The following is a 15,450-nucleotide window of genomic DNA, read 5'->3' on the forward strand; positions in this document are numbered from 1 at the left end:
GAGGTCGCTGTGTGACTAAGCTCAGCGACCCTAGTGGCCGACACAAACACCTGGCCCATCTAGGAGTGGCACTGCAGTGTCACGCAGGATGGCCCTTCCAAAAAACACTCCCCAAACAGCACATCACGCAAAGAAAAAAAGAGGCGCAATGAGGTAGCTGTGTGACTAAGCTCAGCGACCCTAGTGGCCAACACAAACACCTGGCCCATCAAGGAGTGGCACTGCAGTGTCACACAGGATGGCCCTTCCAAAAAACACTCCCCAAACAGCACATGACGCAAAGAAAAAAAGAGGCGCAATGAGGTAGCTGTGTGACTAAGCTCAGCGACCCTAGTGGCCGACACAAACACCAGGCACATCTAGGAGTGGCACTGCAGTGTCACGCAGGATTGCCCTTCCAAAAAACACTCACCCAAACAGCACATGACGCAAAGAAAAAAGAGGCGCAATGAGGTAGCTGTGTGACTAAGCTCAGCGACCCTAGTGGCCGACACAAACACCTGGCCCATCTAGGAGTGGCACTGCAGTGTCACGCAGGATGGCCCTTCCAAAAAACACTCCCCAAACAGCACATGACGCAAAGAAAAATTTAAGAAAAAAGAGGTGCAAGATGGAATTGTCCTTGGGCCCTCCCCCCACCCTTATGTTGTATAAAGTAAACAGGACATGCACACTTTAACAAACCCATCATTTCAGTGACAGGGTCTGCCACACGACTGTGACTGAAATGACGGGTTGGTTTGGACCCCCACCAAAAAAAAAGCAATTAATCTCTCCTTGCACAAACTGGCTCTACAGAGGCAAGATCTCCACCTCATCATCATCCTCCGATTCATCACCGCGTACATCCCCCTCCTCACAGATTATCAATTTGTCCCCACTGGAATCCACCATCTCAGCTCCCTGTGTACTTTCTGGAGGCAATTGCTGCTGGTGAATGTCTCCACGGAGGAATTGATTATAATTCATTTTAATGAACATCATCTTCTCCACATTTTCTGGAAGTAACCTCGTACGCCGAATGCTGACAAGGTGAGCAGCGGCACTAAACACTCTTTCGGAGTACACACTTGTGGGAGGGCAACTTAGGTAGAATAAAGCCAGTTTGTGCAAGGGCCTCCAAATTGCCTCTTTTTCCTGCCAGTATACGTACGGACTGTCTGACGTGCCTACTTGGATGCGGTCACTCATATAATCCTCCACCATTCTTTCAATGGTGACAGAATCATATGTAGTGACAGTAGACGACATGTCCGTAATCGTTGGCAGGTCCTTCAGTCCGGACCAGATGTCAGCACTCGCCCCATACTGCCCTGCATCACCGCCAGCGGGTGGGCTCGGAATTCGTAGCCTTTTCCTCGCACCCCCAATTGCGGGAGAATGTGAAGAAGGAGCTGTTGACCAATCAAGTTCCCCTTGACTTGATCATTTTCTCACCAGCAGGTCTTTGAACCCCTGCAGACTTGTGTCTGCCGGAAAGAGAGATACAACGTAGGTTTTAAATCTAGGATCGAGCACGGTGGCCAAAATGTAGTGCTCTGATTTCAACAGATTGACCACCCGTGAATCCTGGTTAAGCGAATGAAGGGCTCCATCCACAAGTCCCACATGCCTAGCGGAATCGCTCTGTCTTAGCTCCTCCTTCAATGTCTCCAGCTTCTTCTGCAAAAGCCTGATGAGGGGAATGACCTGACTCAGGCTGGCAGTGTCTGAACTGACTTCACGTGTGGCAAGTTCAAAAGGTTGCAGAACCTTGCACAACGTTGAAATCATTTTCCACTGCGCTTGAGACAGGTGCATTCCACCTCCTTTGCCTATATCGTGGGCAGATGTATAGGCTTGAATGGCCTTTTGCTGCTCCTCCATCCTCTGAAGCATATAGAGGGTTGAATTCCACCTCGTTACCACTTCTTGCTTCAGATGATGGCAGGGCAGGTTCAGGCGTTTTTGGTGTTGCTCCAGTCTTCTGTACACGGTGCCTGTACGCCGAAAGTGTCCCGCAATTCTTCTGGCCACCGACAGCATCTCTTGCACGCCCCTGTCGTTTTTTAAATAATTCTGCACCACCAAATTCAAGGTATGTGCAAAACATGGGACGTGCTGGAATTTGCCCAGATCTAATGCACGCACAATATTGCTGGCGTTGTCCAATGCCACAAATCCACAGGAGAGTCCAATTGGGGTAAGCCATTCTGCGATGATCTTCCTCAGTTGCCGTAAGAGGTTGCTGTTCTGTGTACATTTTCGGTATCGCCTGCCTAGAGAAATGGAACCTAGATGGTCTTTGGTACCGGGGACACAGTACCTCAATCAAGTCTATAGTTGGCTCTGAAGTAACGATGGATACCGGAACCACGTTTCTCACCACCCAGGATGCCAAGGCCTCAGTTATCCGCTTTGCAGCAGGATGACTGCTGTGATATTTCATCTTCCTCGCAAAGGACTGTTGGACAGTCAATTGCTTGGTGGAAGTAGTAAAAGTGGTCTTACGACTTCCCCTCTGGGATGACCATCGACTCCCAGCAGCAACAACAGCAGCGCCAGCAGCAGTAGGTGTTACACTCAAGGATGCATCGGAGGAATCCCAGGCAGGAGAGGACTCGTCAGAATTGCCAGTGACATGGCCTGCAGGACTATTGGCATTCCTGGGGAAGGAGGAAATTGACACTGAGGGAGTTGGTGGGGTGGTTTGCGTGAGCTTGGTTACAAGAGGAAGGGATTTACTGGTCAGTGGACTGCTTCCGCTGTCGCCCAAAGTTTTTGAACTTGTCACTGACTTATGATGAATGCGCTGCAGATGACGTATAAGGGAGGATGTTCCGAGGTGGTTAACGTCCTTACCACTACTTATTACAGCTTGACAAAGGCAACACACGGCTTGACACCTGTTGTCCGCGTTTGTGATTAAATAATTCCACACTGAAGAGCTGATTTTTTTGGTATTTTGACCAGGCATGTCAATGGCCATATTCCTCCAACGGATAACAGGTGTCTCACTAGGTGCCTGACTTAAACAATCCACCTCACCATCAGAATCCTCCTTGTCAATTTCCTCCCCAGCGCCAGCAACACCCATATCCTCCTCATCCTGGTGTACTTCAACACTGACATCTTCAATCTGACTATCAGGAACTGGACTGCGGGTGCTCCTTCCAGCACTTGCAGGGGGCGTGCAAATGGTGGAAGGCGCATGCTCTTCACGTCCAGTGTTGGGAAGGTCAGGCATCGCAACCGACACAATTGGACTCTCCTTGTGGATTTGTGATTTCGAAGAACGCACAGTTCTTTGCTCAACTTTTGCCAGCTTAAGTCTTTTCATTTTTCTAGCAAGAGGCTGAGTGCTTCCATCCTCATGTGAAGCTGAACCACTAGCCATGAACATAGGCCAGGGCCTCAGCCGTTCCTTGCCACTCCGTGTGGTAAATGGCATATTGGCAAGTTTACGCTTCTCCTCCGACAATTTTAATTTAGATTTTTGAGTCCTTTTTTTACTGATCTTTTGTGTTTTGGATTTTACATGCTCTGTACTATGACATTGGGCATCGGCCTTGGCAGACGACGTTGATGGAATTTCATCGTATCGGCCATGACTAGTGGCAGCAGCTTCAGCACGAGGTGGAAGTGTATCTTGATCTTTCCCTATTTTTGGAACCTCAACATTTTTGTTCTCCATATTTTAATAGGCACAACTAAAAGGCACCTCAGGTAAACAATGGAGATGGATGGATACTAGTATACTTATGGATGACGAGTGACTGATGACACAGAGGTAGCTGACGGACCTGGCGGACACTATCAGCAGACTGCTAAACTACTAGTATGAAGAAGATAGAAAAAAAAAAACCACCACAGGTAGGTATACAATTATGGACGAGTGACAACACAGAGGTAGCTACAGCCGTGGACTACCGTACTGCGTCTGCTAGTATAGATAATATAATAAATATATTACTACTGTAGGTATATAATATAATGACGGACCTGGTGGACACTGTCAGCAGACTGCTAAACTACTAGTATGAAGAAGATAGAAAAAAAAACCCCACCACAGGTAGGTATACAATTATGGACGAGTGACGACACAGAGGTAGCTACAGCCGTGGACTACCGTACTGCGTCTGCTAGTATAGATAATATAATAAATATATTACTACTCTAGGTATATAATATAATGACGGACCTGGTGGACACTGTCAGCAGACTGCTAAACTACTAGTATGAAGAAGATAGAAAAAAAAAAACCACCACAGGTAGGTATACAATTATGGACGAGTGACAACACAGAGGTAGCTATAGCCGTGGACTACCGTACTGCGTCTGCTAGTATAGATAATATAATAAATATATTACTACTGTAGGTATATAATATAATGACGGACCTGGTGGACACTGTCAGCAGACTGCTAAACTACTAGTAAGAAGATAGAAAAAAAAACACCACAGGTAGGTATACTATTATGGACGAGCACTGACGACACAGAGGTAGCTACAGACGTGGACTACCGTACTGCGTCTGCAAATATAGAGATGATAAAGATGATAGAGATGAAAAAAAAAAATAACACTACTGTAGGTAAATATTTATATAATATAATGAATGACGGACCTGCTGGACACTGTCAGCAGAATGCGTTTATAGAATAAAAAAAAAAAACACCACAGGAGTGTTTAACTTTTTTCAGGCAGACAATATACTGGTGGTCACTGGCAGCAAAAGTGTGCACTGTACTCCTGCTATAAACTGCTCCCCAGTCTCCCCCACAATTAAGCTGTGTGAGCAGTGAGCACTCAGCATAGTCAGATATACATAGATATATCATGCAGCACACTGAGGCTGAGCACAGATATTGTATGGAGCGTTTTTTTCAGGCAGAGAACGGATTAAAATAAAACTGGTAGTCACTATCAGCAAAACTCTGCACTGTACTGAGTACTCCTAACAAGTAACAACTGCTCCCCAAAATTAGTAGTAAACTAAAATCAAATGTCACTCTCTCTCTTCTAATCTAAACGGAGAGGACGCCAGCCACTTCCTCTCCCTATCAATCTCAATGCACGTGTGAAAATGGCGGCGACGCGTGGCTCCTTATATTGAATCCGAGTCTCACGAGAATCCGACAGCGGGATGATGACGTTCGGCCGCGCTCGGGTTAACCGAGCCACACGGGAGAATCCAAGCGCGGCTCGGACCCGGCAAAAAAGGCTGAAGTTCGGGGGGGTTCGGTTTCCGAGAAACAGAACCCGCTCATGTCTAATCATTAATAACACAAATTCATAACTATATAATACAACACATTCTATCTAAGACATACGGCCTGATTCAGTAAGGATAGCTAATCAGCAGAATCTGCTATCGTTTGGATCACAGGCTGGGGGCCGCCCATCACTGGTCAAGGCCACCCAGCATGCTGACCGGAGCCTTCCCCATTGAACAAGCAGAAATTGTGATGTGCTTGTTAGCAGAAACTAAGGAAGCCTCCTGCCGGTGCCTGCTTCCTGATCATGTTGGCTGCGTGTGACATCATGCAGCCACCGTGATCATGCCCCTGATATGCCCCCGTTCGGCTTCCTCCAGCCCCCGTTTGCGCCTCACCGCCCCCGCAACGCTCCGTCTCCTCCCTGGAAATGGAGTTTTGCCCACCCCCCCACTCCACGACCGCCTGTGTCTGATTGACAGGCAGAAGCAATATAATTTTCTGCACCCCCCGCAGAATGTGCGGGCGCATGCGCAGGACTGTGTCCTCTCACCCCTGCTCTTCTCCCTGTACACAAATGACTGTACCTCAGAGGCGCAATAAGTAAAGATCATCAAATTCACCGATGACACCACCTATCATCGGACTCATCAAGGACAGGGACGAATCGGCCTATAGACGGGAAGTAGACCGGCTGCCCAGTGGTTCATCCAAAACAACCTTGAGCTCAACCCCCTCAAAACTGTCGAGATGATAATGGACTTCAGGAAGAAGTCATCTAGTGCACCTCGGCTAACGATTGCGGACAGTGTGGTATCACTAGTGGACTCCTTCAAGTTTCTAGGGACCACAATCTCCCGGGACCTTAAATGGGGGTCCAATGCTGATGCCACTGTTGGGAAGGCACAGCAGAGGTTGTTCTTCCTAAGGCAATTAAGGAAGTTCAACATCCCATAGAAGCTTCTGCTCCTCTTCTACTCCGCGATTGTGGAGTCGGTACTGTGCTCCTCGATACTCGTATGGTACAGCTCCGCCAGCGCAAGGGACAGATGCAGGCTACAAAAGGTGGTCAGAACCGCAGAGAAGATCATCGGGGCTGACCTTCCCTCAGTCCATGACCTGTACCTGTCCAGAGCTAAAAAGCGGGCAATGAAGATAGTAAAAGACCAGCCACACCCCGGCCACAGCATGTTTAACTTGCTTCCTTCAGGCAGGCGTTTACAGGGCTGTCCCAGCCAGATCCACCAGAAGCCTCAAAAGTTTATTTCCCCAAGCGGTCCGCCTGCTGAACTCCTGAACATTGACTGACTAGATGTACATGTAACTCACTTGTGTTCCTACCGTATACCTATCTGTGTAACTTTACTTGCCTTCCCCCCCCCCACCCACACATGCTTACCTGTTACCTACTTGGCTGTTGTATAGCAAACCGAAGACAAATTCCTAGTATACACAAGTACACCTGGCCAATAAAGCTGATTCTGAGTCTGATTATTTGGTAGCATTGTTGTCACTTGGTTGCTGGCGCGTTTGGTGTTCCACCCGGTGTCAGTCCCTAACCTGTAGCAGCCATCTACACGCTGTGCATTTCTTATAATAAGCAAAATGAGTCTTTGCTCTCAGATGTGATCTAATGGATGTTCCCCAAATAATCATCTGTCCCTGAGGACTAGTTTTGTATAGAAGGTTCCTATGTTCTTGTGTAAACCAGCTGCAAATTAGAAAGGACAGTTATGAATATTCAGACTTTATTACCAATTATAGACATTTCTCAGCTCCGTTATAAACATTGGTCACCAGATATGTCACTTGCTAGCTATAGTATCTGTGTAAGATTATCTACAGCCTCCATCTGTAACAGCTCAGATGCAGATACCACCACCCTGTAACACAGCGTCTGATGATCCGGCATTAGTTATATCAGGACTGAGTACAGAGATTCAGCTGCTCAGGAGGAACAATGTGGAATCTGTTACTACTATCCCTACTTGGGGCCACTGACCTGTTCTGGAGGGGAGGCTGTGATAACATGGCAGCAGGTTAGTGGTATTGTGTATATGATATGTAAGTAGGTTCTCCCACACCCGTCTTATTCCTGCCCTATGTACTAACATGGGGAGAGCTTCTGATGGTCCATAGCATCACTGCGACATGTAGCATTTACTTATGTGCCTGTAGTGTGCAGCAATGTGCTTTACTGACATTTCCTGAGTTACTACTGGTGATATAACTGCATTGTGACAGGGAGGAGTCTTCCTGTGCTGTAACACTGTACTAAACATACATGTACAGTAATGGGAAATGCTGTGAAAAGCGTCACACTTCTACAGCAAGGGGAAACAGTATGAAATGTGTTACACAGGTACAGCTGGCACAATACTCTGAAACACGTCACACTCATACAGCATGGGGAAACAGTATGAAATGTGTTACACAGGTACAGCTGGGGAAATACTGTGAGACGCGTCACACTCATACAGCATGGGGAAATAGTATAAAATGTGTTACACAATTACAGCTGGGGAAATACTGTGAAATGTGTCACACTTATACAGCAAGGGGAAACAGTATGAAATGTGTTACACAGGTACAGCTGGCGCAATACTCTGAAACACGTCACACTCATACAGCATGGGGAAACAGTATGAAATGTGTTACACAGGTACAGCTGGGGAAATACTGTGAAACACGTCACACTCATACAGTAAGGGGAAACAGTATGAAATGTGTTACACAGGTACAGCTGGCGCAATACTCTGAAACACGTCACACTTATACAGCAAGGGGAAACAGTATGAAATGTGTTACACAGGTACAGCTGGGGAAATACTGTGAAACACGTCACACTCATACAGCAAGGGGAAACAGTATAAAATGTGTTACACAATTACAGCTGGGGAAATACTGTGAAATGTGTCACACTTATACAGCAAGGGGAAACAGTATGAAATGTGTTATACAGGTATAGCTGGCGCAATACTGTGAAACGCGTCACACTTATACAGCAAGGGAAAACAGTATAAAATGTGTTATACAGATACAGCTGGCACAATACTGTCAAACGCATGACACTTATACAGCATGGGGAAATAGTATAAAATGTGTTACACAGGCACAGCTGGGGAAATACTGTGAAACGCATCACACTTATACAGCATGGGGATATAGTATAAAATGTGTTACACATGTACAGCAAGGGGAAACACTATTATATGTGTCACACATGTACAGTAAGGGGAAACACTATGATATGTGTCACACATGTACAGTAAGGGGAAACACTATGATATGTGTCACACGTGTACAGTAAGGGGAAACAGTAAGATATGTGTCACACATGTACAGTAAGGGGAAACACTATGATATGTGTCACACGTGTACAGTAAGGGGAAACACTATGATATGTGTCACACGTGTACAGTAAGGGGAAACAGTAAGATATGTGTCACACATGTACAGCAAGGGGAAACACTATGATATGTGCCGCACGTGTGCAGCAAGGGGAAACGCTATGATATTTGTCACACATGTACAGCAAGAGGAAACGCTATGATATGTGTCACACGTGTACAGCAAGGGGAAACACTATGATATGTGCCGCACGTGTACCGCAAGGGGAAACGCTATGATATTTGTCACACATGTACAGCAAGAGGAAACGCTATGATATGTGTCACACGTGTACAGTAAGGGGAAACACTATGATATGTGCCACACGTGTACAGTAAGGGGAAACACTATGATATGTGTCACACGTGTACAGCAAGTGGAAACACTATGATATGTGTCACACATGTACAGCAAGGGGAAACACTATGATATGTGTCACACGTGTACAGCATGGGGAAACACTATGATATGTGCCGCACGTGTACAGCAAGGGGAAACGCTATGATATGTGTCACAAATGTACAGCGAGGGGAAATGCTATGATATGTGTCACACATGTACAGCATGAGGAAACGCTACGATATGTGTCACACGTGTACAGCAAGGGGAAACGCTATGATATGTGTCACACGTGTACAGTAAGGGGAAACACTATGATATGTGTCACACGTGTACAGCAAGGGGAAACACTATGATATGTGTCACACGTTTACAGTAAGGGGAAACACTATGATATGTATCACACGTGTACAGTAAGGGGAAACGCTATGATATGTGTCACACGTGTACAGTAAGAGGAAACACTATGATACGTGTCACACATGTACAGCAAGGGGAAACACTATGATATGTGTCACACGTGTACAGTAAGGGGAAACAGTAAGATATGTGTCACACATGTACAGCAAGGGGAAACACTATGATATGTGCCGCACGTGTGCAGCAAGGGGAAACGCTATGATATGTGTCACACATGTACAGCAAGAGGAAACGCTATGATATGTGTCACACGTGTACAGCAAGGGGAAACACTATGATATGTGCCGCACGTGTACCGCAAGGGGAAACGCTATGATATTTGTCACACATGTACAGCAAGAGGAAACGCTATGATATGTGTCACACGTGTACAGAAAGTGGAAACACTATGATATGTGCCACACGTGTACAGTAAGGGGAAACACTATGATATGTGTCACACGTGTACAGCAAGTGGAAACACTATGATATGTGTCACACATGTACAGCAAGGGGAAACACTATGATATGTGTCACACGTGTACAGCATGGGGAAACACTATGATATGTGCCGCACGTGTACAGCAAGGGGAAACGCTATGATATGTGTCACAAATGTACAGCGAGGGGAAATGCTATGATATGTGTCACACATGTACAGCATGAGGAAACGCTACGATATGTGTCACACGTGTACAGCAAGGGGAAACGCTATGATATGTGTCACACGTGTACAGTAAGGGGAAACACTATGATATGTGTCACACGTGTACAGCAAGGGGAAACACTATGATATGTGTCACACGTTTACAGTAAGGGGAAACACTATGATATGTATCACACGTGTACAGTAAGGGGAAACGCTATGATATGTGTCACACGTGTACAGTAAGAGGAAACACTATGATACGTGTCACACATGTACAGTAAGGGGCAACACTATGATATGTGTCACACGTGTACAGTAAGGGGAAACACTATGATATGTGTCACACGTGTACAGCAATGGGAAACACTATGATATGTGTCACACATGTACAGTAAGAGGAAACGCTATGATATGTGTCACATGTGTACAGTAAGGGGAAACACTATGATATGTGTCACACGTGTACAGTAAGGGGAAACACTATGATATGTGTCACACGTGTACAGTAAGGGGAAACACTATGATATGTGTCACACATGTACAGTAAGGGGAAACACTATGATATGTGTCACACGTGTACAGTTAGGGGAAACACTATGATATATGTCACACGTGTACAGTAAGGGGAAACACTATGATATGTGTCACACGTGTACAGTAAGGGGAAACACTATGATACGTATCACACATGTACAGTAAGGGGAAACACTATGATATGTGTCACACATGTACAGCAAGAGGAAACGCTATGATATGTGTCACACGTGTACAGCAAGGGGAAACGCTATGATATGTGCCGCACGTGTACAGCAAGGGGAAACGCTATGATATGTGTCACACGTGTACAGTAAGGGGAAACACTATGATATGTGTCACACGTGTACAGTAAGGGGAAACACTATGATATGTGTAACACGTGTACAGTAAGGGGAAACACTATAATATGTGTAACACGTGTACAGTAAGGGGAAACACTATGATATGTGGCGCACGTGTACAGTAAGGGGAAACACTATGATATATGTCACACATGTACAGTAAGGGGAAACACTATGATATGTGTCACACGTGTACAGCAAGGGGAAACACTATGATATGTGTCACACATGTACAGTAAGGGGAAACACTATGATATGTATCACACGTGTACAGTAAGGGGAAACGCTATGATATGTGTCACACGTGTACAGTAAGGGGAAACACTATGATATGTGTCACACATGTACAGTAAGGGGAAACACTATGATATGTGTCACACGTGTACAGTAAGGGGAAACACTATGATACGTGTCACACATGTACAGTAAGGGGAAACACTATGATATGTGTCACACATGTACAGCAAGAGGAAACGCTATGATATGTGTCACACGTGTACAGTAAGGGGAAACACTATTATATGTGGCGCACGTGTACAGCAAGGGGAAACACTATGATATGTGTCACACGTGTACAGTAAGGGGAAACACTATGATATATGTCACACGTGTACAGCAAGGGGAAACACTATGATATGTGCCGCACGTGTACAGCAAGGGAAAACGCTATGATATGTGTCACACATGTACAGCAAGAGGAAACGCTATGATATGTGCCGCACGTGAACATTAAAGGGTAACAGTACTTTTCATTTGATCTCCTGTGACCCCTGCAGTAACCCTAAGGTAATGACATATATGTAACAGTGATCAGAAGACATTGTTTCTTACCTTTAAAGTCTCCACTCCTAGAGAAGCCCAGAGAGGGGATTCTGCTTGCAACATGCCACTCACTCCCAAAATGCCATGTATCATGGGTTTACTGGGAGGGGGGCTAAATGATGATAATTTGCTTAATTTAGTCCACCATCTTCCAACGGTGCTGCAAATCTCTATATAATCTCCTCATCCTGCCCACTGCTAGGAAGCAAACATGATGTGGCCACTCTTACATGATATGACCACTCTTACATGATATGACCACTCTTACATGATGTGGCCACTCTTACATGATGTGGCCACTCTTACATGATGTGGCCACTCTTACATGATGTGGCCACTCTTACATGATGTGGCCACTCTTACATGATATGATCACTCTTACATGATGTTGCCACTCTTACATGATGTGGCCACTCTTACATGATGTGGACACTCTTACATGATGTGGACACTCTTACATGATGTGGACACTCTTACATGATGTGGACACTCTTACATGATATGACCACTCTTACATGATATGGCCACTCTTACATGATATGGCCACTCTTACATGATATGGCCACTCTTACATGATATGATCACTCTTACATGATATGACCACTCTTACATGATATGACCACTCCTTCATGATATGACCACTCTTACATGATATAACCTCTCTTACATGGGTGTGTCGAAATACAGATTGAGCCATGCTCATCTGTAGCAGATCCATTGCAAATGTGCACTCCCGCCACGACTATGTGATCCGGTGCCTAGCCGCGCTACAGGAGTGAAGACACTCCCTTTACGGTGAATGGGCCACGCGCGTATCACGGACGCGCGTGCGGCCCAGATGCTGGTATAGGTGCGCCTAGGCAGGCGTGCCTCAGCACAGATGGAGCCACGATTAGCATGGCAATTTTTTTTTCTTATTTGCACAAGATACCTAGGGGGACTTACATCCGGAAGCAAGTCTGGCAACAAATTGTATCACTTAATGACTTGTGAGCAATGTGGAAATAAGAGTCTTAGCCAGAAGCCGTGGACACTATATACAACCAACAACAAAAAATAGTGCCATCCTGCATTTTTAGATTCCAGAATTTTAGCAATTGCTATATTTATACTATTTTCCCTTTTTGAGGAATAGGAGTTTTTATTTTATTTTGATTTTTATGAATGTATAAATAAATTAAGTGTTATATTTTATATACTGTAATTTCATTACTTGACCAACAGCCGGCGCCAGTATAATTTCTTTTTAACCTGTCTATTAATAGAAGTATAGTCAGTGCAGGTTATCCATGTAAAGTCACGTTCTTAAAGGGATATTGTATTAGAACATGTAATTGATAGACACAAATGTAAAGTATTTTATATATTTTAATTATCATTATTCTTATGTTTATGTTTATTATTTTGTTTTGTATATCTATTTATATTTATGTGCAAATACATTTACTCATACTTGCCTACCTGACCCTCTCCATGAGGGAGAAAATGCTCTGTTCCTGGACTTTCCTGGTAATGTATGATTGCCATCACCTGTGGTGAAACAGCTTTATTATCAATTAACTAGCCTGCATTTACTAGCTGTATGTGTAAAACAATTGTACTGCTTTGTGCACGTTAATCACAACCCTAATTGCACTTAGAACTAACACCTGAGAAACAGGTAATAAATCAGCTCACAGGAGCTGACAGGGATCCTTGCTTCTTGAGAAAGCTGCCTGTCAGTGTGGAGAAACCGGTTGAAGAGACAGGGAATAATGGCACTGGAATAAGCATCAATAATCGTCTAGATTAGCATTGATCTGATAGTTTTGCAATCATGAAGCTATTACCAGAGGTCCGGATACTGATATTGTTTGATTCTTTGATTGTTTGCCACTATTTTGTTACCATCATTTTGGCACACGCACTGTGCAGCTGCTTATTACTTGTTCCTATTTATAACCAGTTCCAAGTCTGGGATCACATATATTGTCCACACTCACTAGCATCTGATGTGGTGAACCACAAGGATAGTATCAGCGGCTGACAGCAGATCAATGTATCAGCATTTACCATCTTGCTGTCAGTGAGGAGATTCTGAGTCAGCCGGGCCCCCACACATCTACACTGCCGGGCCCCCACACATCTACACTGCCGGGCCCCCACACATCTACACTGCCGGGCCCCCACACATCTACACTGCCGGGCCCCCACACATCTACACTGCCGGGCCCCCACACATCTACAGTGACGGGCCCGATCTCTCCCTTACTTATTAGCCGCTGTCTCCATTATAAACTGTGAGTAAAGGGGCCTGTGGGACTGAGAAAGCCGGGGATCCAACAATGCCTTGCAGCCTACCCGGTCTCTTCACTAAACCCCCGCATGTGTACTTATCCTTTGGGACTATTTACTATGCCAGTATAATACCATCATTGTGTGGACTAAGTAACATTTAAACGGCTACAGGAGAAGCGTTACATTTTTATACACTTTATAATATGTCTAAGTATCTCTGGAGATAATATAGTTTCTATTGTGTCATTTCATTTGTATTACACATTGGTGTAGTAATAGCGTGAGCTGTATGCTGGCACCACATCACCCAGTGACAGAGATAATCTATGACAGATATAAAGAGCTGATACCCGGTTATCTTACAATGATAGTGTGTCTTTATTTCCTTTCTGTCTTCCTCTTTCTGTTCTCTATAAATAGAAGTCATGTTATTCTTATAACTGAATTTATTTTTAAGCTTACTCCAATGCCTGTAAATGCCATAACGACCAATGGGCCTGATTTAGAGATATTTGCTAACTGATTGTTTTTGTACATCTCCTGTGCTTAGTGTACTGTCCGTGTATATTGTTTCTGTGCAGGGTAAATGCTGGGTGCTTTATTTTTACACTGCAATTTAGATATAAGTTTGAACACACCCCACCCAAATCCAACTCCCTCTGCACATGTTAGATCTGCCCCCTCTCCCTTGCAGTGCACATAGTTTTGCCAATTCGCTAACAAATTTGCTGCTGTGATGAGATCTGAATTAGGCCCCCAGTCACTTGGTCAGGCTCTGCACCGGCGTGGTGGGCAGGGACGTGCAGTCAGGGGAGGCAGTGCCTCCCCTGTGATTAATTATTAAAATAATAAAAAGATACTTACGACACATATTCTGTGTCATAAGTATCTTCTTTCTTGAATTCTAAGAATTTTCCTGCTTTAAAGCATTTTGGGAGGCACTGATAGCAGTGCCTCCCGTGAATAATGGGAACAGGGACAGTGTGGGGGGCGGAGCCTAGCACTGGGCTGTAAAAGCCTATAAAAAAAAATGGTGAAAGCAGCACTGATCCAAGTGCCTCGCTGACAGGGACACCACCCCCATGTCAGCGAGGCACCTGTGATTGGACAGCAGATCCAGGGCTGGATCCGCTTGTCCAATCACCGACATGCGGCGCTGGAGGCGGCGTGTCCCGGCGCTGATGGGCCTTCAGTGTGTGCGGCTCCCCCCCCCCCCTTCCCGTCGTCCTGCTCCGGCTCCCGTTCACCTTACCAGCAGCGGTGGTCCTGCGGAGCTCTCCCCCATCCTCCCGGCTCCCGATCATCTGACAGTGACACTCAGCAGCAGCGGTGGCCGTGCAGTAAGTGAGGCTGTCCTCCTCCGCCCGCTGCAGTCTCTCCCCCTCTCTCCCTCTCTCTCCCCTCGAGTTCCTTATTAATTTATGATTCCCATCACCTGTGCTGAAACACCTTTGTAATCCATAGACCTGTTCAGCACAGGTGATGGCAATCATAAATTAAT

General features: G+C 45.3%; 1 protein-coding gene across 2 annotated transcripts in view; it reads left to right on the top strand.

The window, feature by feature from the left end:
* The first annotated feature begins 13,379 nt into the window (after positions 1 to 13,379).
* Positions 13,380 to 15,450, top strand: part of LOC135026081 (proteinase-activated receptor 1-like) — a 61,038-nt gene continuing 58,967 nt past the window's right edge. The window contains exon 1 of one of the 2 annotated variants that reach the window (XM_063953607.1): positions 13,380 to 13,506. The gene's annotated coding sequence lies outside the window, so the exon portion shown is untranslated. Of the gene's footprint in view, positions 13,507 to 13,716; positions 13,952 to 15,450 lie in introns of those variants that run through there. The other variant, XM_063953615.1, reaches the window with a different exon arrangement.

The sequence above is a fragment of the Pseudophryne corroboree genome, chromosome 1 (assembly GCF_028390025.1).
Source record: "Pseudophryne corroboree isolate aPseCor3 chromosome 1, aPseCor3.hap2, whole genome shotgun sequence".
In the NCBI taxonomy this organism is placed as follows: Eukaryota; Metazoa; Chordata; class Amphibia; order Anura; family Myobatrachidae; genus Pseudophryne; species Pseudophryne corroboree.